The sequence below is a fragment of the Syngnathus scovelli genome, chromosome 3, assembly GCF_024217435.2.
Source record: "Syngnathus scovelli strain Florida chromosome 3, RoL_Ssco_1.2, whole genome shotgun sequence".
NCBI lineage: Eukaryota > Metazoa > Chordata > Actinopteri > Syngnathiformes > Syngnathidae > Syngnathus > Syngnathus scovelli.
Window position 1 is genome coordinate 6,882,518 of NC_090849.1, and position 22,854 is coordinate 6,905,371.

The 22,854-nt window shown below is 44.0% G+C and overlaps 1 long non-coding RNA gene across 1 annotated transcript; it reads right to left on the reverse strand.

Annotated features, from left to right (window-relative positions):
* Nucleotides 1–610: 610 nt before the first annotated feature.
* LOC125994731 (uncharacterized) lies at nucleotides 611–11,511 on the reverse strand. The gene is made up of 5 exons (XR_011086642.1): nucleotides 11,176–11,511; nucleotides 10,996–11,073; nucleotides 10,650–10,921; nucleotides 999–10,562; nucleotides 611–920 (listed from the first exon to the last, which is right to left on the reverse strand). It is a non-coding gene; the product is annotated as an uncharacterized lncRNA (long non-coding RNA).
* Between the last annotated feature and the right edge of the window lie 11,343 nt (nucleotides 11,512–22,854).

The window sequence follows — 22,854 nt, forward strand, 5'->3', positions numbered from 1 at the left end:
ATTTACCTAACAATGGGTGGCGACAGGTGTCTTCAGAGACTCTACTATTGCGCTAAAAATCCAGCGAGTTTTGGCGGCGAGAAACGGCTGCACAGGGAGGCGATTAATAGCTGTAAAAACACTAACATAAGAAAAGTAAAAGCTTTTTTATCCGATCAGGATGCGTACACTTTACACAAACCAGCCAGAATAACTTTTCCTAGAAATAAAGTTTTTGTTCGAGGTCCTATGAGACAATTCCAAGCAGATTTGTGCGATATGCAATCACTAGCACGCTACAACGATGGATATAAATATTTACTAACCGCAATCGATATATTCTCGAAACGTGCATATGTACGTGTTTTGAAAGCGAAAACTGGTACACAGGTCACCAAAGCATTTGAAGATATCCTGACAGTTAGCGGTTCACCATTACGCCTTCAAACAGATAAAGGGGTGGAGTTTTTTAACAAACATTTCCAGAAATTAATGAGAAAGCACAATATTACACATTTTTCCACCGCCTCGGACACCAAAGCCCAAACGACTGAAAGGTTCAACAAAACGTTAAAAACGCGGATGTGGAGGTATTTCACTGCTAAGAACACACAACGATACGTCGATGTAATTCAGGATTTTATTGTCAGTTATAACAACAGTTTTCACAGCAGTATAAAAATGACACCTAACGCTGTAAACGAAGAGAATAAGAATATCGTTTTCACTAACCTCTACTCAAGAAATCCTTTTCAACGGGGATGCAAGTTCCGGTTCGCACCGGGTGACACTGTGCGAATTTCCAAAATAAAAGGGAATTTTGAAAAAGGTTATTTACAAAGTTACACGGATGAAATTTTCAGAATAAGACAGCGTCTCCACCGCGTTCCTCCCGTCTATAAAATATCGGACTTGGATGGTATGCCCGTGCAAGGCAGCTTCTACAAAGAGGAATTACAAAAAGTAAAAATTAAAAAAAATAAAATTTTTCGCATACAGAAAATTCTTAAATCACGTACTGTGGCAGGTAAACGCGAGTCCCTCGTCCACTGGGTGGGCTGGCCAGCCAAATTCGACAGTTGGGTACCCACAAAGAGTATTAAAACCATCTGACGGTCTCTAAAGCGGCCATTCTGTGGAAATTACAAGATGGGTGACCATCAGAGAGAATTCTACATCACATTAGCGTCAAATGCCAGTGTTCATCTTTTTAGCTCAAACACGCTCACAGAATTCAAAACCGAACTAGCTCAACATATCGATTTAAAAGGCTCGTGGGAGGTCGGTTTATGCGAGATTTCCTACATCAACACAATACCCACCATTCCTGAGAAAAAACGGAACTTTTACCTAAAACAACCTAAAAATCCGCCCCCTAGAGGTGATACGTTCCAAGACGACTCATCAGAAATTCGACATTTGCTCAAAACAAGGGGAGGTGTTTATCAAAATTATGACTCGTTAGCTTTGGACATTCAAACTCTATTAACTAAAGCGAGTAACAAAAAGATTGACGTCCGATTTGATCAGCACAAACAGAGGTTCATGTTTTCGGGCGAAGAAGGATTGAGAGTTATGTTCAAGAGCCCCCTGGCGTACATTATCGGAATGGCGCCAGAGAATTGGTTGTCACTCAAACCGGAAGGCGTCAACGCACAACATCCTGCCGATATACGCGCCGGATCATATTTCATGTTCATCTACACCGACATTATACATCATCAGACAGTTGGTGACGCGTACGCCCCCATGTTACGAACTCTGCCTCTGGAAGGCGGATACGGTGAAGTTGTAAACAAAACTTTTAATCCGGTTTACTATTTAGATGTGTGCAGGAGCCATATTGAAACCATTTCGGTTTACCTACGAACAGACCAGAACAACCCGATAGATTTCGAATACGGGAAGGTTATTCTCACTCTGCATTTTAGATCTAAATAATAATAAATTTAAAAAAAAAAAAAAAAAAAAAAATGACGTCATCGTCAATGCATCCCGACTTGTATCGTTTTGTTGATTATTATGAAACACAAGTGGGGGGCTCTTTTCAAGCCGGTTTTTCGGGAAGCCCTGTGCAGTACGGACGAGGGATTGGGTCTATTTTTGCAAAATTATTTCGTTTTGTGATGCCTATGTTTAAAAGCGGGTTTAACTTGGCGAAGCCGCATCTTCAAGCAGCCGCTAAAAACATAGCAACGGATGTAGCGGGGCGCGTCATTCAAAGAATCCACCAGAAACAGGGCCCCGAGCAAGAAGGTTCCGGGCTTGCTGTATTGTCACGTGGGACGATCCATCCTGGGGGGCGGAGAAAAAGAAGCGTTAAAAGGAAAAGACGCTCCACCCGTCTCAGACCAGTTGTCAGAAAAAAGCGGAGAAGAAGCAAGACAGATATTTTCTCTTAAAAAATGGCCCTTCTACATTTTAAAAGTCAAGAGGCGATTTTATCCAGTCTTGATCTGTTTAGTGCGCCCCTGACGCAACTCTCCATAGAAGATAGCTCATATGTCGAATTCCAACCGTTAACAGCAATCGTGGACCAAGGCCCAATAGAATTTTATATACCCGGGGACGGCTCAAAATATTTAGATTTATCCGACACTTTACTACATCTCCGTGCAAAGGTGACGCGTAGGGATGGGACAAATATTCCACCGCAAGAACAAGTCGGCATCGTGAATTTTCCTATAAACACAATTTTTAGTCAATTAGATATTTCGTTGGGTGGACGGTTAATCTCACAATCTAGCGCCACGCACGCCTACAGATCCATCATCGAGCTGCTGTTAAACTTTTCAAACGATTCTTTGGAGACACAATTCACAGCAGGAATGTTCGCAAAAGACTCTAGGGGGCGCATGGACTCCATTTCTTTCGAAGAGGGCGTGGCTAACGCTGGTTTTGTGCGGCGCGCACAACAGATTGCAGGCTCACGTGAATTTCATCTTATGGGACCGCTTCATGGAGATATTTTCTTTTCCGAACGCCATCTACTGAATAATGTGGATCTGCGTCTAAAGTTAACTAGAGCTTCTGATGATTTCTGTCTCATGAGCGCTCCAGACAGTGATTCGTGTCTCAAAATACTAGGAGCATCCCTGTTTGTGAAAAAAGTATCAATCTCACCGGCTGTAGCTATAGGTCACGCCGCCGCATTACAAAAAGGTAATGCCCTCTATCCCGTCAGTCGCGTAAACATGAAAACCTTCAGTATCCCGCAAAACTCGAGAATCTGTCAGCAGGATAATCTCTTCCTCGGACACATCCCCAAGCAAATTGTATTAGCTCTCGTAAACCACAACAGTTTTATGGGACGGAGAGATTTAAACCCGTTTAATTTTTTGCATTATAACATAGAGTATTTAGCTCTCAGCCACGAAGGTCGACAAATACCTGCCAAACCTTTTCAGCCCAATTTCGAAGCTGGACTATGTACACGTGAATTTCATAATTTATACACAGCAACGGGGCGTTTTCTAAAAGATTTACCTCTCTGTATAAACCAACAGGATTTTACTCAGGGCTATTCACTTTTTGTTTTCAATTTAAGTCAGGTGGATGACTCAGGCGCGTTAACGCCGATCAATAACGGGGTGCTGAGACTCGATTTGCGCTTCAGAACCCCATTACCGCATACAGCAACCCTCATTGTATACGCGGTTTATGATTCGCTTATAGAGATTAATGCTAAGAGGGAAGTATTGATGGACTATTATTAACGCTATGAACGGCCGTGAATTGGACATGATTATGACCCGGATGCAGAGAACCTTATTTGGAGGCGTTTTCGCATCGGATGAGCTAGGTGACGTCAGAGACACGCCTCCGAAACATTACATAGTCAATACGCATCCAAGACATTTACCCGGAGAGCACTGGCTCGCTTTGACTTTAGAATCGGACGGCTCGGCCACATTCTTTGATCCTTTTGGGCTACCACCGAATGGGTCGTACTACCCGGCCAGTATATACAGATTTTTGAAGAAGCATTCTAAACGGATCGACTATCAGAACGGGCAGTTGCAGCACGAGCTCACAGACACCTGCGGTCAACACTGTGTGTATTATTTAACCCAACGCGGATGGGGGCACACTTATCGTGAAGTGCTGACTCATTACAATTCCGACCCTCTCCATAACGACGCGATGGTTAGAGAGTTTGTCAAAAAATGTCGAAGACCAGACCGGATGTGCGGCGGGCAAACATCATGTTCGTTGCATAAATTTAAAAAATGTCATTGTCTGAAACCATGTTAATGTTTTATAAAATCTCTTTTATTCAATAAACATTGTTAAAGAGAGTTACAGAGTCATGCGTTGTTTTTTCCACTAACAACAATAGTGTCATCTAATAACTAACCCATTTTACTACCGGTGATGTCCTCTTTCTTTTTTTTTTATTCATCATGTTTACATCTTCTACATAAGAAACATCCCCATCTTCACCTGTAGCGTATTTTAAACGTTTAAAATCTGCGCGAGCCAAGGGGTTGGAGATGCTTGTTTCCGGCAAGTTTAACCGTGCTAGCGTTCGGAGAAATTCACTCCATCCTACCGGCTTCTCGTTGATTTTTTTCCCACTCGTACACAAATGTCTCAACAGATCGCTCATATGGGAGCCTTTGATAGTTTTTCCTCTAAAAACAAATTCACTTAACGGCGTCCAGCTTACATCTTCTGCCGATAGTCTTTTCAGCACATAGTTGGCATTGCGTCGGAAACGTGGACCTATGGCGTCCAGAATATCATCAGTTGCGCTCTCATCAGCGGCCTTTATTTCACCCCTCTCATTGTCTTCGTGGCGAATCGTAATAGGAATTTGCTCGGAGTCTTTTTGTTTGACCAACCCCAAGTAACGCTGCATTAAGGTCTGATAAATTTTGATCTTTTCATATTGATTTAAATTTTTATTATCCAAAACCTGTTTCATCTCTTCATCCAAAGAATGCTCTGCTGTATCACGGATGGTCGGCGCTGGTCGATTCAGCCTCTCGAGCTGATAAGGCGAAATCAGGAACATTTTCTGAGCCGTTTTCAAACTCATTTTATGCTTTGTTCATAAAGCCACTAATGACACTCCCGAGAACAGGTGCGAAAGCGGCCAGTAACGGTAAAATAAAACCACCTTTCTGAACTAACACAGCTCTTTTCTTCTTCAAAGTATTTTTCTTATCAGCCAAAAAGCGGATATTTTTCTTTTGCTTTTTAAGTCTCTTGTAAAGTTTTGATTTTAAGGGTACATGTCCTTTAAGAAGATTTAGAGCAATCTCACATAATGCTTTCACCAAACTACTGGGGCCTCTGAGTAGCAAATGCTTACGTTTGGCCGGCTTGGATGTAAACAGAGATTTGAGTAACGGTGCGTTTGTTTTTAAAAGCTTCGTCATCGCTTTATTGTTTGGGTATATAAACGACAGGCCACTGGTTATGTAGTACACCTGTACGTAGTCTATATTGTTCTGGGCATGAAGGTGTCAAATCTACCAGTAAATACCCATGCGGCTCTCTTGTAGCATCTTCAAAGCATTCCAGGAAAAACTTCCGGTTGCTGGGAGAAATTTGATTCGCCAGGACACTCACCTGCAGTTTATCGCGGGGGTTTTTGAACAAAATCAAATAATTACTGTTCAAACTAATAGTCCGGCTAAATTTCCCCTGATGGAATACATTCTGCGTTAGCATTATAACGCTTAAATTTTTATGATGTCTATATTGGGTGAATATTCGAACCACTTCAGGGTTATCCGAAGCTTGGAAGATGACGTCATCCAGAATCAACAGATGGTGCTGCTGTGGCGGGAACAGCTTCTCGTCGTCAAAAGATTCAGGCAGCCCCTTGATAAAAACAATGTCTTTATTCAGGTTTTTGAGCTCATCGTACATTGGCTGGTACGAAGTATAAACCCAGACAATATTATCAGGTTTTTTTCTCAGAACATGTTCAGGATTTTGCAATACATTTTTTACAAAGAAAGTCTTGCCACAACCCGAAGGCCCTGCTACTAGCGATGAAAAAGGGAGTTCTAATCTGGGGTCGAATTCAATCTGATTAAAAGCCATTTCCACACACAGACACACGTATGGATAGATAGAAATATCAGTAGCCAAACGGTTCAGTGGTGCCTCGCTCTAGCAGCCTTCTTTTATCATACACCACACGAAGCCGCTTGGAAAATGACACGTTTCTGAGATGAAACCCTCTCTTATCGCGAACGATATTATGCTGGGGCGCGTAAAGCACATCTGAGGTCGCACCTGCTGTATCGATGTAGCCTTGAACCAAACTGAGCATGCTGTCGAGATTGATGCTCTGACCGCTTTCGTGACTTTGTGTGATACCCTTTACCTTCATGACCGTCTGAGACGACCCTCGTGTTTTATAAGCGTATGTTTTGGGGCCGGCTGAGACAAATTCTAAAATGCTGTCGTTCGAAAGCTCATCTGTCAAATCACCCAGATAATCACCTAGCGCGAGAACACTTTCACCTGGCTTCACAGTGTACACGAGGCTGTCTGTATCTGTGTAAAGGACACGCTTCTGTAAAATTTCTAAATAGCTGTACATTTTTAGGCGTGCATAGGCTGTTGTGAAACACGCTGCAGCCACGTTTGATGTTTTTGAGGCGGGGATCTCGTTGTTTATGTTGATACAATACTGCACAATTGAGAGCTTCTCATTGATAAAATGGAAGAATTTCACATTGTACAGACCTGAAAACAAAAGTTCAAAAAAATCCTCTGATTTTGTCACAATTTTTGTGTTTGTCATGTTGTCACGTTGCGCGAGTTTTCCCCACAGATTGTTAAGACAGAGTTTTGACACTTGCCTTTTGCCAGGGTTTACAGCAATTTTGGAAGGATCGAGTTGGATACCCTGATGAATGGCATACCCTTCTATGTATCTTTCTCTGTCAGCCTGGTTGACCACGTGAGGCGGGTAACCTGAAGATTCTTGTTTACCTTTTAGAAATGTTCGCATGTAATCACGGAAAATTGTGTCGCTCGTTCTTGTGTAATGCCACACTTCTGTAATTTCCGCAACCGTGTACCCGAGATCGAGTGCCTTAACAAATTCAGGGGTTGTCCAAACACCTGTTAACGATCTTTGCTCATCACTATGTGTACAAGCCGTCTGCTGGTTGTTACACTCGGCACATGTGCGGCACAGTGTGAAGACGAGTTTACCTTTAGCTGTTTTGAACGGTAGAACGGGAAAATATAAACCACGGGGTGGGTTGACTGTGGCGCTGATGAAACCAAAATACGACCTAGGGTCTTTAAAATCATCGTGGATAATCGTTGGATGATCGATTGGGTATGTGGCTGTACTGTTGATGAAAGGATATAATGATGTCACATCAACATACAACACACGCTCGTCTGGCTCTGCCGTGTATTTTAAAACGAATGCGTTTGTTCGGCCCCCAAAAAGAGCCTGCCTCGGTTTGAGCGGTGTAGGAAATTTGTTTTTTTTAAGGAATTCCTTCACCTCTATGTCCATCTTTTTCATTTGCAACCATTCATGCTCCCACATAATTACAAGGTACACATCCTGTCTAAGCTGTAGATCCTGAATTTTCTTTTGTGTTTTATCAAACCTCTCCTGAAAAGGGCGTTTGGTTGTCGGGCATATTTTAGAGAGGTCGAAGCATTCTGCGCAGCCGTGGTGATAACAACCAAAATACTCAAACACTATTTTTACGCCCCCGATTTCACAATAACCATCTACAAAGTAGTTGTCTATCCTAACTTCACCACCGTTCAACGCATGTCTAATTTGGATATTTTGGCTGTGCATGATCCATTGCATGTACTGAATAGAATCGTGCGAGAAAGCTTTGTACTGACGCATATAGTTGTCTGATGGTGTAATGGCTAGTGTTTGAGGAGTCAGAAAATTAGCTCGAAAAACTTTCATGCACGCCGACGCAATTGTTACCGCATTGAATGGATCTGTTCCGGTGGCCTCAAAAAACTCACTCCTGAATTTTTCACACCCTTGCATTAACAGATCAACATCATTCTTGCAGTAGGCTATTGCCTGTTTAGCAAAATCAAACACATTGCTAGCTTCTTTGGCATACCACTCGTCAAACTTTGATCGTTGGGAGGGTGACATTCGCTCGGTGCCGTAGTACGTGGGGTCAGGGTGAGACCCTACGTAGTTTAGATGCTCTAAAGAGCTGAATTTGTGTGGGAAGTAACCTTTTGATTTGTCTTCAAACCCCAGGGCCTTAGGCATTGCGCTTAGAGGCATCGTCAAGAATGAGAGAGAGTCTATGAATCGAGATTTTGTGTCTAAATCGACAAATGATAGAACTTTACTCCCTTGCATCAGAATGTCGAGTTTGAGACCTAATTCAAGCATTCTCCTTATCAGTATGTATGAATCAAAACCTCTCGCATTATGTGCAACAAACGTAGTTTGTTTAAACCGTGGCCTTCGGAAAAATCTGAGAAATTCATCAACACAATCTGTGCCATACCAATGCTTCGCCAGTCCATTATTTGATTCGCAACAGATGAGAAAAGGTTTGTGTAAACCGTCTGAATCTACATAAGTTTCGAAATCGTAGTAGACTACATTTTTGCACGGTGGTTGTGGTTTGATGGGCTGAATGTAGCACATGTGAGGGTTCAACAATGCGTCATCTTGATTTATGATCTCATCACACACTGTGCATTTTTTAACGGGGCAACGATGTTTAGCACCGGTACCATCAGCTCTCACATAATATTGAAGACCGCACTCCAAGCATTTTTTGTATGAAGTGCAGTTGCTGACACGATTCATTGATCGAGACTCTTTATGTTTGGTAAAGCATTCCTCATTACGACAAGATTTGTTACAGTCGGGGCAGATGACATGTTTAAACCGTCGCTGTTTACAGCATGGATCAAGACAAACGCCACAGTGTCCTTCACAATGGTGCTGTTGCCAATTCTCATGCCCTTTGTAACAATGCCTGCAAAAAAATGCGTGGCCGACAAAGGCCTCAATCGCTTTCACGCCGTAAAAATGGCCCTCAAGATTTAAGACAAATAAAGTGTCGTTATCTGTTTTGGGGTAACGCGTGTCGAAAAAGGTCATGGGGCGGCAGTCCTCTTTTCGATACATTACAGTTATTTTCCGTTTGAGGACTTTCTCAAATTTATGGACATCGCCCAGACTCACAGGTGTTTGACAATCCAATCCTACACTCTCATGTAAGAGCCGTGCGTGTCTTGTGGCCTGTTTTGTCGTGAGTGTGTCATTTAGCAGATAGGTTAGTGAGAGAGCGAAACACAATTTATTGTCTGTATTACGTGGTATGTGTAGGTGTCGTTTTTTCAACCTCAAAATCTCTCTGTTGGTAGTGTTCAACAGCCTTCGACGCATTCCACCACCACCACGCAATGGTGTGACTATTTGTACAATGAGCTCTAAGCCCTCATCAGCCAGAAGCTCTGTGTTTGATTGGGCTAAACGTTCAAGCAGGTTTGATACATTATCTCTGATAGAGTTTATATCACTAGTTTGCTGGTAGATGTGAGCTCTATCGTTACCAGCCGCGAGCTCTATCTGAATTACATCACCTGTTTGTGCCCTGCTAGCTACCTCTTGCACGACATCATCTATTTTATCTTCAATCTGGAGGTAGAAGGTTGCAAAATCATTAATGTTCTGTTGCGATGGTATATTTAACCGTCGCCTTACCTCTACATTATTGAAATGTGGCCTATTGATTACAATAGAACCGCCGTGTTGGTCAGCTAATACAGAACCGTTGTTAGATTGCTGGGGCGTGTGTTGAAATGCTGGTGTGTTGTTGTCAATAACGTCTATTTCGTGATCAATTATAACAGAGCAGTTGTTAGGCTGAAATATCGGCTGAACATCGTCAACAGCAAACGATGATGAATCGACAGTGTTAGCGGTCAACGGGTCAACCAGAGGCTGTGTATTTAGATTTTGGATCATGTTTAGCAACTGCACAGGAATGTCAGGACTGATACGCCCGTTGTTGCCATTAGCTTGGTTGTTTAATTCCGCTATCATGTTTAGCAATTGTGACGGGATTTGTGTCGGACTCTGTCGACCTTCATTCATACTTTGATTGTTCAATTCATCTATGACAGCCTGTAAATGAGTGAGAATAGCAGGACTGTCTGGTCTCTCCCCCTCTGACAAAGCCGTGCTCACATTGTTGAGCAAATCTGTTATTTGACTCGTACACACATTGTTAGCGTTTGATAAATCTAGCTCTGGTGTGTCACTTCTTTGGCTTGGCCCGCTAAATGACGGTAAATCTATTTCATCAATGTTTGCTAAGAAATCTGACTCCGTTGACGTAAGGTTTGGATGATCCATTATATTTTCTTTTACAAAACACAACAGAAACAACACAAACCTATTTTGATTCGGCTAAATCTGTAAGAGCACGTATAATCTTAAAACACTCTTGTAACCGTCTTTTGTAGACACAGTTACCACGACACTTTAGAGACCCCCTGCTGGTTGAGTGGTGCGTGTTGTAGAAGGGGTGCCCTCTCCTCCTCCCCCGCCTCTTCCTGTCTCTCGTGTCACGACGCTCACCTGGAAGTGGCTATAAAAAAAACAAAAAAAACGGTTAACCCTTTATATTATCAAAAATAGCAAGTCGAATGATAACATAGAAGGAAATGCGTCTAACTTTGTTTGTCGACTCTTGATGATGCTTCAAGCCCTCGTAAGTAGACAGAGCTTCAACTAGTTCTGAGTCCGTCGCTGATTCCGGCTGAACGGTGCGGGTTGAGATTGGATTGGTTTCAACAGTAGCACGTGACTCTGATGCCGCCGGTCGCGCTGGCGCTGACGTTTCGACTGCTCCAATATGGCGGTCGGACGTTTCGACTGCTCCAATATGGCGGTCGGAGGCAGTTTGTGTCGGCCGATTGTTTTTTCTAGTGGCAGCGGCCAGGAGATCTGACGCATACAAAAAATAAAATCAGCAACTAATACCCTCTATATGAACTATCTTAGATGCGCGATTGACTCACCGTAGTCTGATTGTGTTAGGTAAACGTCGCTAAAATCGTCGTCAAAAGATGCGTGGACATCGGCAAAAACGATGTTGTCTGTAAACAATACATCTTGTTTTATAAAATAACCTATTATTATTATTTATCATTATTATTATCTGTTATTATTATTGTGAGAAATGTAGTAAAATGACTTACCTTTAACCATTCTCGAAAACAGCTTTTTGACGCGCTTCGACCCCCGTTGGTCCGAGCGATGGGTTGTCTTGTCTTGTCTTCTCCAAAATGATGCTCGTCCACACCAAACTTTAAATTCGGCGGGGATAAGACCACGCCTATGAGCTCACGTGTCGCACGAAATCGGATAACTTTGGCCGCTTGTTGATGACGCATCAAAGAGGTCTTTCTCATATCGTCGGACCCAGTATTGTTTGTCAAATTATGCACCAACACCTTGCGACTTGTAGCCGTGTGATTTTCTCAACAAAACCCCCCTTGATCCTCCAAAACCCCCTTGATCCTCTAAAGCAATGTTTACCAAATTACATGCGTCTCACGCTTTCAGATAACTTTGGCTGAGCTATTGTTTCTCAAATTATATGCGACTCTCTTGAAGCCAACTTTGCCACCTCTAATGACTTTGCCACCTCTAATGACGCCTCTCTAACCCCCTCCTCCTCTTCCTCTTCTCAACAGAAAGGCTCTCTTCAAGCTCACACGTACGGGCCGGAAGCAAAGGTAGCTCAGAGGGCTGTTAGCAAAGCTAGCTCAGGTGCTGCACCTGTCTTGATTCATAAAAATACATGCCCATACATATCCACATCTTAAAAATGGCGCCAGCAAACCAAAATGGCGACAGTCAAAGATGGCGCCGTCATGACTGGCGCCATCTTGATGCCCCCAAGGGTGATTTATGACCCCCAATAAAAAAAAAAGCCATAAATCTTAACATCAATAGGTCATAAAATTTTATGACTTCCTAACTCATTTGCATATGAATAGACATCAAAGCCTGCCGCCTTATTCTTCTCTCTCTCCTCCCGTCACTCTGGTTGGGTGTGCATAGTAAAAAGTGCTCTTGGCAGCTAGAGAGTGCCGCGTTGACCACTGCGCATGAAGAAATGACCATCTGCAACGTTCGGTTTAGGTTTTAGGTGCATTTTTAATTTTATTGCTTAAATCGCATTTTCTCGACGAGCTGAGCACGTTTTCTGAAATGTGCTCCTCCCGTCACTCTGGTTGGGTGCGCATAGTAAAAAGTGCTCTTAGCAGCTAGAGAGTGCCGCGTTGACCACTGCGCATGAAGAAATAACCACCTGCAACGTTTGGTTTAGGTTTTAGGTGCATTTTTAATTTTATTGCTTAAATCGCATTTTCTCGACGAGCTGAGCACGCTTTCTGAAATGTGCTCCTCCCGTCACTCTGGTTGGTTGCGCATAGTAAAAAGTGCTCTTGGCAGCTAGAGAGTGCCGCGTTGACCACTGCGCATGAAGAAATAACCACCTGCAACGTTTGGTTTAGGTTTTAGGTGCATTTTTAATTTTATTGCTTAAATGGCATTTTCTCGACGAGCTGAGCACGTTTTCTGAAATGTGCTCCTCCCGTCACTCTGGTTGGGTGCGCATAGTAAAAAGTGCTCTTGGCAGCTAGAGAGTGCCGCGTTGACCACTGCGCATGAAGAAATGACCATCTGCAACGTTTGGTTTAGGTTTTAGGTGCATTTTTTATTTTATTGCTTAAATAGCATTTTCTGGACGAGCTGAGCACGTTTTCTGAAATGTGCTCCTCCCGTCACTCTGGTTGGGTGCGCATAGTAAAAAGTGCTCTTGGCAGCTAGAGAGTGCCGCGTTGACCACTGCGCATGAAGAAATGACCACCTGCAACGTTTGGTTTAGGTTTTGGGTGCATTTTTAATTTTATTGCTTAAATCGCATTTTCTCGTCGAGCTGAGCACGTTTTCTGAAATGCGCTCCTCCCGTCACTCTTGTTGGGTGCGCATAGTAAAAAGTGCTCTTGGCAGCTAGAGAGTGCCGCGTTGACCACTGCGCATGAAGAAATAACCACCTGCAACGTTTGGTTTAGGTTTTAGGTGCATTTTTAATTGTATTACTTAAATCGCATTTTCTCGACGAGCTGAGCACGTTTTCTGAAATGTGCTCCTCCCGTCACTCTGGTTGGGTGCGCATAGTAAAAAGTGCTCTTGACAGCTAGAGAGTGCCGCGTTGACTGCTGCGCATGAAGAAATAACCACCTGCAACGTTCGGTTTAGGTTTTGGTTGCATTTTTAATTTTATTGCTTAAATCGCATTTTCTCGACGAGCTGAGCACGTTTTCTGAAATGTGCTCCTCCCGTCACTCTGGTTGGGTGTGCATAGTAAAAAGTGCTCTTGGCAGCTAGAGAGTGCCGCGTTGACCACTGCGCATGAAGAAATGACCATCTGCAGCGTTTGGTTTAGGTTTTAGGTGCATTTTTAATTTTATTGCTTAAATCGCATTTTCTCGACGAGCTGAGCACGTTTTCTGAAATGTGCTCCTCTTGTCACTCTGGTTAGGTGCGCATAGTAAAAAGTGCTCTTGGCAGCTAGAGAGTGCCGCATTGACCACTGCGCATGAAGAAATAACCACTTGCAACGTTTGGTTTAGGTTTTAGTTGCATTTTTAATTTTATTGCTTAAATCGCATTTTCTCGACGAGCTGAGCACGTTTTCTGAAATGTGCTCCTCCCGTCACTCTGGTTGGGTGCGCATAGTAAAAAGTGCTCTTGGCAGCTAGAGAGTGCCGCGTTGACCACTGCGCATGAAGAAATAACCACCTGCAACGTTTGGTTTAGGTTTTGGGTGCATTTTTAATTTTATAGCTTAAATCGCATTTTCTCGACGAGCTGAGCACGTTTTCTGAAATGTGCTCCTCACGTCACTCTGGTTGGGTGCGCATAGTAAAAACTGCTCTTGGCAGCTAGAGAGTGCCGCGTTGACCCCTGCGCATGAAGAAATAACCACCTGCAACGTTTGGTTTAGGTTTTAGGTGCATTTTTAATTTTATTGCTTAAATCGCATTTTCTCGACGAGCTGAGCACGTTTTCTGAAATGTGCTCCTCCCGTCACTCTGGTTGGGTGCGTATAGTAAAAAGTGCTCTTGGCAGCTAGAGAGTGCCGCGTTGACCACTGCGCATGAAGAAATAACCACCTGCAACGTTTGGTTTAGGTTTTAGGTGCATTTTTAATTTTATTGCTTAAATCGCATTTTCTCGACGAGCTGAGCACGTTTTCTGAAATGCGCTCCTCCCGTCACTCTGGTTGGGTGTGCATAGTAAAAAGTGCTCTTGGCAGCTAGAGAGTGCCGCGTTGACCACTGCGCATGAAGAAAAGACCATCTGCAACGTTTGGTTTAGGTTTTGGGTGCATTTTTAATTTTATTGCTTAAATCGCATTTCCTCGACAAGCTGAGCACGTTTTCTGAAATGTGCTCCTCCCGTCACTCTGGTTGGGTGGGCATTGTAAAAAGTGCTCTTGGCAGCTAGAGAGTGCCGCGTTGACCACTGCGCATGAAGAAATGACCATCTGCAACGTTTGGTTTAGGTTTTGGGTGCATTTTTAATTTTATTGCTTAAATCGCCTTTTCTCGACGAGCTGAGCACGTTTTCTGAAATGTGCTCCTCCCGTCACTCTGGTTGGGTGTGTATAGTAAAAAGTGCTCTTGGCAGCTAGAGAGTGCCGTGTTGACCACTGCGCATGAAGAAATGACCATCTGCAGCGTTTGGTTTAGGTTTTAGGTGCATTTTTAATTTTATTGCTTAAATCGCATTTTCTCGACGAGCTGAGCACGTTTTCTGAAATGTGCTCCTCCCGTCACTCTGGTTGGGTGCGCATAGTAAAAAGTGCTCTTGGCAGCTAGAGAGTGCCGCATTGACCACTGCGCATGAAGAAATAACCCCCTGCAACGTTTGGTTTAGGTTTTAGGTGCATTTTTAATTTTATTGCTTAAATCGCATTTTCTCGACGAGCTGAGCACGTTTCCTGAAATGTGCTCCTCCCGTCACTCTGGTTGGGTGCGCATAGTAAAAAGTGCTCTTGGCAGCAAGAGAGTGCCGCGTTGACCACTGCGCATGCAGAAATAACCACCTGCAACGTTTGGTTTAGGTTTTAGGTGCATTTTTAATTTTATTGCTTGAATCGCATTTTCTCGACGAGCTGAGCACGTTTTCTGAAATGTGCTACTCCCGTCACTCTGGTTGGGTGCGAATAGTAAAAAGTGCTCTTGGCAGCTAGAGAGTGCCACGTTGACCACTGCGCATGAAGAAATAACCACCTGCAACGTTTGGTTTAGGTTTTGGGTGCATTTTTAATTTTATTACTTAAATCGCATTTTCTCGACGAGCTGAGCACGTTTTCTGGAATGTGCTCCTCCCGTCACTCTGGTTGGGTGCGCATAGTAAAAATTGCTCTTGGCAGCTAGAGAGTGCCGCGTTGACCCCTGCGCATGAAGAAATAACCACCTGCAACGTTTGGTTTAGGTTTTAGGTGCATTTTTAATTTTATTGCTTAAATCGCATTTTCTCGACGAGCTGAGCACGTTTTCTGAAATGTGCTCCTCCCGTCACTCTGGTTGGGTGCGTATAGTAAAAAGTGCTCTTGGCAGCTAGAGACTGCCGCGTTGACCACTGCGCATGAAGAAATGACCATCTGCAACGTTTGGTTTATTTTTTGGTGCATTTTTAATTTTATTGCTTAAATCGCATTTTCTGGACGAGATGAGCACGTTTTCTGAAATGTGCTACTCCCGTCACTCTGGTTGGGTGCGCATAGTAAAAAGTGCTCTTGGCAGCTAGAGAGTGCCGCGTTGACCACTGCGCATGAAGAAATGACCATCTGCAACGTTTGGTTTAGGTTTTGGTGCATTTTTAATTTTATTGCTTAAATCGCATTTTCTCGACGAGCTGAGCACGTTTTCTGAAATGTGCTCCTCCCGTCACTCTGGTTGGGTGCGCATAGTAAAAAGTGCTCTTGGCAGCTAGAGAGTGCCGCGTTGACCCCTGCGCATGAAGAAATAACCACCTGCAACGTTTGGTTTAGGTTTTAGGTGCATTTTTAATTTTATTGCTTAAATCGCATTTTCTCGACGAGCTGAGCACGTTTTCTGAAATGTGCTCCTCCCGTCACTCTGGTTGGGTGCGTATAGTAAAAAGTGCTCTTGGCAGCTAGAGACTGCCGCGTTGACCACTGCGCATGAAGAAATAACCACCTGCAACGTTTGGTTTAGGTTGTAGGTGCATTTTTAATTTTATTGCTTAAATCGCATTTTCTCGACGAGCTGAGCACGTTTTCTGAAATGTGCTCCTCCCGTCACTCTGGTTGGGTGCGCATAGTAAAAAGTGCTCTTGGCAGCTAGAGAGTGCCGCGTTGACCAATGCGCATGAAGAAATAACCACCTGCAACGTTTGGTTTAGGTTTTGGGTGCATTTTTAATTTTATTGCTTAAATCGCATTTTCTCGACGAGCTGAGCACGTTTTTACTGAAATGTGCTCCTCCCGTCACTCTGGTTGGGTGCGCACAGTAAAAAGTGCTCTTGGCAGCTAGAGAGTGCCGCGTTGACCACTGCGCATGAAGAAATAACCACCTGCAACGTTTGGTTTAGGTTTTGGGTGCATTTTTAATTTGATTGCTTAAATTGCATTTTCTCGACGAGCTGAGCACGTTTTCTGAAATGTGCTCCTCCCGTCACTCTGGTTGGGTGCGCATAGTAAAAAGTGCTCTTGGCAGCTAGAGAGTGCCGCGTTGACCACTGCGCATGAAGAAATAACCCCCTGCAACGTTTGGTTTAGGTTTTGGGTGCATTTTTAATTGTATTGCTTAAATCGCATTTTTTTGACGAGCTGAGCACGTTTTCTGAAATGTGCTCCTCCCGTCACACTGGTTGGGTGCGCATAGTAAAAAGTGCTCTTGGCAGCTAGAGAGTGCCGCGTTGACTGCTGCGCATGAAGAAATAACCACCTGCAACGTTTGGTTTAGGTTTTAGGTGCATTTTTAATTTTATTGCTTAAATTGCATTTTCTCGACGAGCTGAGCACGTTTTCTGTAATGTGCTCCTCCCGTCACTCTGGTTGGGTGCGCATAGTAAAAAGTGCTCTTGGCAGCTAGAGAGTGCCGCGTTGACCACTGCGCATGAAGAAATAACCACCTGCAACGTTTGGTTTAGGTTTTTGGTGCATTTTTAATTTTATTGCTTGAATCGCATTTTCTCGACGAGCTGAGCACGTTTTCTGAAATGTGCTCCTCCCGTCACTCTGGTTGGGTGCGCATAGTAAAAAGTGCTCTTGGCAGCTAGAGAGGGCCGCGTTGACCACTGCGCATGAAGAAATAACCACCTGCAACGTTTGGTTTAGGTTTTGGGTGCATTTTTAATTTTATTGCTTAAATCGCATTTTCTCGTCGAGCTGAGCACGTTTTCTGAAATGCGCTCCTCCCGTCACTCTGGTTGGGTGTGCATATTAAAAAGTGCTCTTGGCAGCTAGAGAGTGCCGCGTTGACCACTGCGCATGAAGAAATAACCACCTGCAACGTTTGGTTTAGGTTTTAGGTGCATTTTTAATTGTATTACTTAAATCGCATTTTCTCGACGAGCTGAGCACGTTTTCTGAAATGTGCTCCTCCCGTCACTCTGGTTGGGTGCGCATAGTAAAAAGTGCTCTTGGCAGCTAGAGAGTGCCGCGTTGATTGCTGCGCATGAAGAAATAACCACCTGCAACGTTCGGTTTAGGTTTTGGTTGCATTTTTAATTTTATTGCTTAAATCGCATTTTCTCGACGAGCTGAGCACGTTTTCTGAAATGTGCTCCTCCCGTCACTCTGGTTGGGTGCGCATAGTAAAAAGTGCTCTTGGCAGCTAGAGAGCCCCGCGTTGACCACTGCGCATGAAGAAATAACCACCTGCAACGTTTGGTTTAGGTTTTAGGTGCATTTTTAATTTTATTGCTTAAATCGCATTTTCTCGACGAGCTGAGCATGTTTTCGGAAATGTGCTTCTCCCGTCACTCTGGTTGGGTCCGCATAGTAAAAAGTGCTCTTGGCAGCTAGAGAGGGCCGCGTTGACTGCTGCGCATGAAGAAATAACCAACTGCAACTTTTGGTTTAGGTTTTAGGTGCATTTTTAATTTTATTGCTTAAATCGCAATATCTCGACGAGCTGAGAATGTTTTCGGATTTGTGCTCCTCCCGTCACTCTGTTTGGGTGTGCATAGTAAAAAGTGCTCTTGGCAGCTAGAGAGTGCCCCGTTGACCACTGCGCATGAAGAAATAACCCCCTGCAACGTTTGGTTTAGGTTTTGGGTGCATTTTTAATTTTATTGCTTAAATTGCATTTTCTCGACGAGCTGAGCACGTTTTCTGAAATATGGTCCTCCCGTCACTCTGGTTGGGTGCGCATAGTAAAAAGTGCTCTTGGCAGCTAGAGAGTACCGCGTTGACCACTGCGCATGAAGAAATAACCACCTGCAACGTTTGGTTTAGGTTTTAGGTGCATTTTTAATTTTATTGCTTAAATCGCATTTTCTCGACGAGCTGAGCACGTTTTCTGAAATGTGCTCCTCCCGTCACTCTGTTTGGGTGCGCATAGTAAAAGGTGCTCTTGGCAGCTAGAGAGTGCCGCGTTGACCACTGCGCATGAAGAAATAACTCCCTGCAACGTTTGGTTTAGGTTTTGGGTGCATTTTTAATTTTATTGCTTAAATCGCATTTTCTCGACGAGCTGAGCACGTTTTCTGAAATGTGCTCCTCCCGTCACTCTGGTTGGGTGTGCATAGTAAAAAGTGCTCTTGGCAGCTAGAGAGTGCCGCGTTGACCACTGCGCATGAAGAAATGACCATCTGCAACGTTTGGTTTAGGTTTTAGGTGCATTTTTAATTTTATTGCTTAAATCGCATTTTCTGGACGAGCTGAGCACGTTTTCTGAAATGTGCTCCTCCCGTCACTCTGGTTGGGTGCGCATAGTAAAAAGTGCTCTTGGCAGCTAGAGAGTGCCGCGTTGACCACTGCGCATGAAGAAATAACCACCTGCAACGTTTGGTTTAGGTTTTAGGTGCATTTTTAATTTTATTGCTTAAATCGCATTTTCTCGACGAGCTGAGCACGTTTTCTGAAATGTACTCCTCCCGTCACTCTGGTTGGGTGTGCATAGTAAAAAGTGCTCTTGGCAGCTAGAGAGTGCCGCGTTGACCACTGCGCATGAAGAAATGACCATCTGCAACGTTTGGTTTAGGTTTTAGGTGCATTTTTAATTTTATTGCGTAAATCGCATTTTCTGGAAGAGATGAGCACGTTTTCTGAAATGTGCTACTCCCGTCACTCTGGTTGGGTGCGCATAGTAAAAAGTGCTCTTGGCAGCTAGAGAGTGCCGCGTTGACCACTGCGCATGAAGAAATGACCATCTGCAACGTTTGGTTTAGGTTTTGGTGCATTTTTAATTTTATTGCTTAAATCGCATTTTCTCGACGAGCTGAGCACGTTTTCTGAAATGTGCTCCTCCCGTCACTCTGGTTGGGTGCGCATAGTAAAAAGTGCTCTTGGCAGCTAGAGAGTGCCGCGTTGACCCCTGCGCATGAAGAAATAACCACCTGCAACGTTTGGTTTAGGTTTTAGGTGCATTTTTAATTTTATTGCTTAAATCGCATTTTCTCGACGAGCTGAGCACGTTTTCTGAAATGTGCTCCTCCCGTCACTCTGGTTGGGTGCGTATAGTAAAAAGTGCTCTTGGCAGCTAGAGACTGCCGCGTTGACCACTGCGCATGAAGAAATAACCACCTGCAACGTTTGGTTTAGGTTGTAGGTGCATTTTTAATTTTATTGCTTAAATCGCATTTTCTCGACGAGCTGAGCACGTTTTCTGAAATGTGCTCCTCCCGTCACTCTGGTTGGGTGCGCATAGTAAAAAGTGCTCTTGGCAGCTAGAGAGTGCCGCGTTGACCAATGCGCATGAAGAAATAACCACCTGCAACGTTTGGTTTAGGTTTTGGGTGCATTTTTAATTTTATTGCTTAAATCGCATTTTCTCGACGAGCTGAGCACGTTTTCTGAAATGTGCTCCTCCCGTCACTCTGGTTGGGTGCGCACAGTAAAAAGTGCTCTTGGCAGCTAGAGAGTGCCGCGTTGACCACTGCGCATGAAGAAATAACCACCTGCAACGTTTGGTTTAGGTTTTGGGTGCATTTTTAATTTGATTGCTTAAATTGCATTTTCTCGACGAGCTGAGCACGTTTTCTGAAATGTGCTCCTCCCGTCACTCTGGTTGGGTGCGCATAGTAAAAAGTGCTCTTGGCAGCTAGAGAGTGCCGCGTTGACCACTGCGCATGAAGAAATAACCCCCTGCAACGTTTGGTTTAGGTTTTGGGTGCATTTTTAATTTTATTGCTTAAATCGCATTTTTTTGACGAGCTGAGCACGTTTTCTGAAATGTGCTCCTCCCGTCACACTGGTTGGGTGCGCATAGTAAAAAGTGCTCTTGGCAGCTAGAGAGTGCCGCGTTGACTGCTGCGCATGAAGAAATAACCACCTGCAACGTTTGGTTTAGGTTTTAGGTGCATTTTTAATTTTATTGCTTAAATTGCATTTTCTCGACGAGCTGAGCACGTTTTCTGTAATGTGCTCCTCCCGTCACTCTGGTTGGGTGCGCATAGTAAAAAGTGCTCTTGGCAGCTAGAGAGTGCCGCGTTGACCACTGCGCATGAAGAAATAACCACCTGCAACGTTTGGTTTAGGTTTTTGGTGCATTTTTAATTTTATTGCTTGAATCGCATTTTCTCGACGAGCTGAGCACGTTTTCTGAAATGTGCTCCTCCCGTCACTCTGGTTGGGTGCGCATAGTAAAAAGTGCTCTTGGCAGCTAGAGAGTGCCGCGTTGACCACTGCGCATGAAGAAATAACCACCTGCAACGTTTGGTTTAGGTTTTGGGTGCATTTTTAATTTTATTGCTTAAATCGCATTTTCTCGTCGAGCTGAGCACGTTTTCTGAAATGCGCTCCTCCCGTCACTCTGGTTGGGTGTGCATATTAAAAAGTGCTCTTGGCAGCTAGAGAGTGCCGCGTTGACCACTGCGCATGAAGAAATAACCACCTGCAACGTTTGGTTTAGGTTTTAGGTGCATTTTTAATTGTATTACTTAAATCGCATTTTCTCGACGAGCTGAGCACGTTTTCTGAAATGTGCTCCTCCCGTCACTCTGGTTGGGTGCGCATAGTAAAAAGTGCTCTTGACAGCTAGAGAGTGCCGCGTTGACTGCTGCGCATGAAGAAATAACCACCTGCAACGTTCGGTTTAGGTTTTGGTTGCATTTTTAATTTTATTGCTTAAATCGCATTTTCTCGACGAGCTGAGCACGTTTTCTGAAATGTGCTCCTCCCGTCACTCTGGTTGGGTGTGCATAGTAAAAAGTGCTCTTGGCAGCTAGAGAGTGCCGCGTTGACCACTGCGCATGAAGAAATGACCATCTGCAGCGTTTGGTTTAGGTTTTAGGTGCATTTTTAATTTTATTGCTTAAATCGCATTTTCTCGACGAGCTGAGCACGTTTTCTGAAATGTGCTCCTCCCGTCACTCTGGTTGGGTGCGTATAGTAAAAAGTGCTCTTGGCAGCTAGAGACTGCCGCGTTGACCACTGCGCATGAAGAAATAACCACCTGCAACGTTTGGTTTAGGTTGTAGGTGCATTTTTAATTTTATTGCTTAAATCGCATTTTCTCGACGAGCTGAGCACGTTTTCTGAAATGTGCTCCTCCCGTCACTCTGGTTGGGTGCGCATAGTAAAAAGTGCTCTTGGCAGCTAGAGAGTGCCGCGTTGACCAATGCGCATGAAGAAATAACCACCTGCAACGTTTGGTTTAGGTTTTGGGTGCATTTTTAATTGTATTGCTTAAATCGCATTTTCTCGACGAGCTGAGCACGTTTTCTGAAATGTGCTCCTCCCGTCACTCTGGTTGGGTGCGCACAGTAAAAAGTGCTCTTGGCAGCTAGAGAGTGCCGCGTTGACCACTGCGCATGAAGAAATAACCACCTGCAACGTTTGGTTTAGGTTTTGGGTGCATTTTTAATTTGATTGCTTAAATCGCATTTTCTCGACGAGCTGAGCACGTTTTCTGAAATGTGCTCCTCCCGTCACTCTGGTTGGGTGCGCATAGTAAAAAGTGCTCTTGGCAGCTAGAGAGTGCCGCGTTGACCACTGCGCATGAAGAAATAACCCCCTGCAACGTTTGGTTTAGGTTTTGGGTGCATTTTTAATTTTATTGCTTAAATCGCATTTTTTTGACGAGCTGAGCACGTTTTCTGAAATGTGCTCCTCCCGTCACACTGGTTGGGTGCGCATAGTAAAAAGTGCTCTTGGCAGCTAGAGAGTGCCGCGTTGACTGCTGCGCATGAAGAAATAACCACCTGCAACGTTTGGTTTAGGTTTTAGGTGCATTTTTAATTTTATTGCTTAAATTGCATTTTCTCGACGAGCTGAGCACGTTTTCTGTAATGTGCTCCTCCCGTCACTCTGGTTGGGTGCGCATAGTAAAAAGTGCTCTTGGCAGCTAGAGAGTGCCGCGTTGACCACTGCGCATGAAGAAATAACCACCTGCAACGTTTGGTTTAGGTTTTTGGTGCATTTTTAATTTTATTGCTTGAATCGCATTTTCTCGACGAGCTGAGCACGTTTTCTGAAATGTGCTCCTCCCGTCACTCTGGTTGGGTGCGCATAGTAAAAAGTGCTCTTGGCAGCTAGAGAGTGCCGCGTTGACCACTGCGCATGAAGAAATAACCACCTGCAACGTTTGGTTTAGGTTTTGGGTGCATTTTTAATTTTATTGCTTAAATCGCATTTTCTCGTCGAGCTGAGCACGTTTTCTGAAATG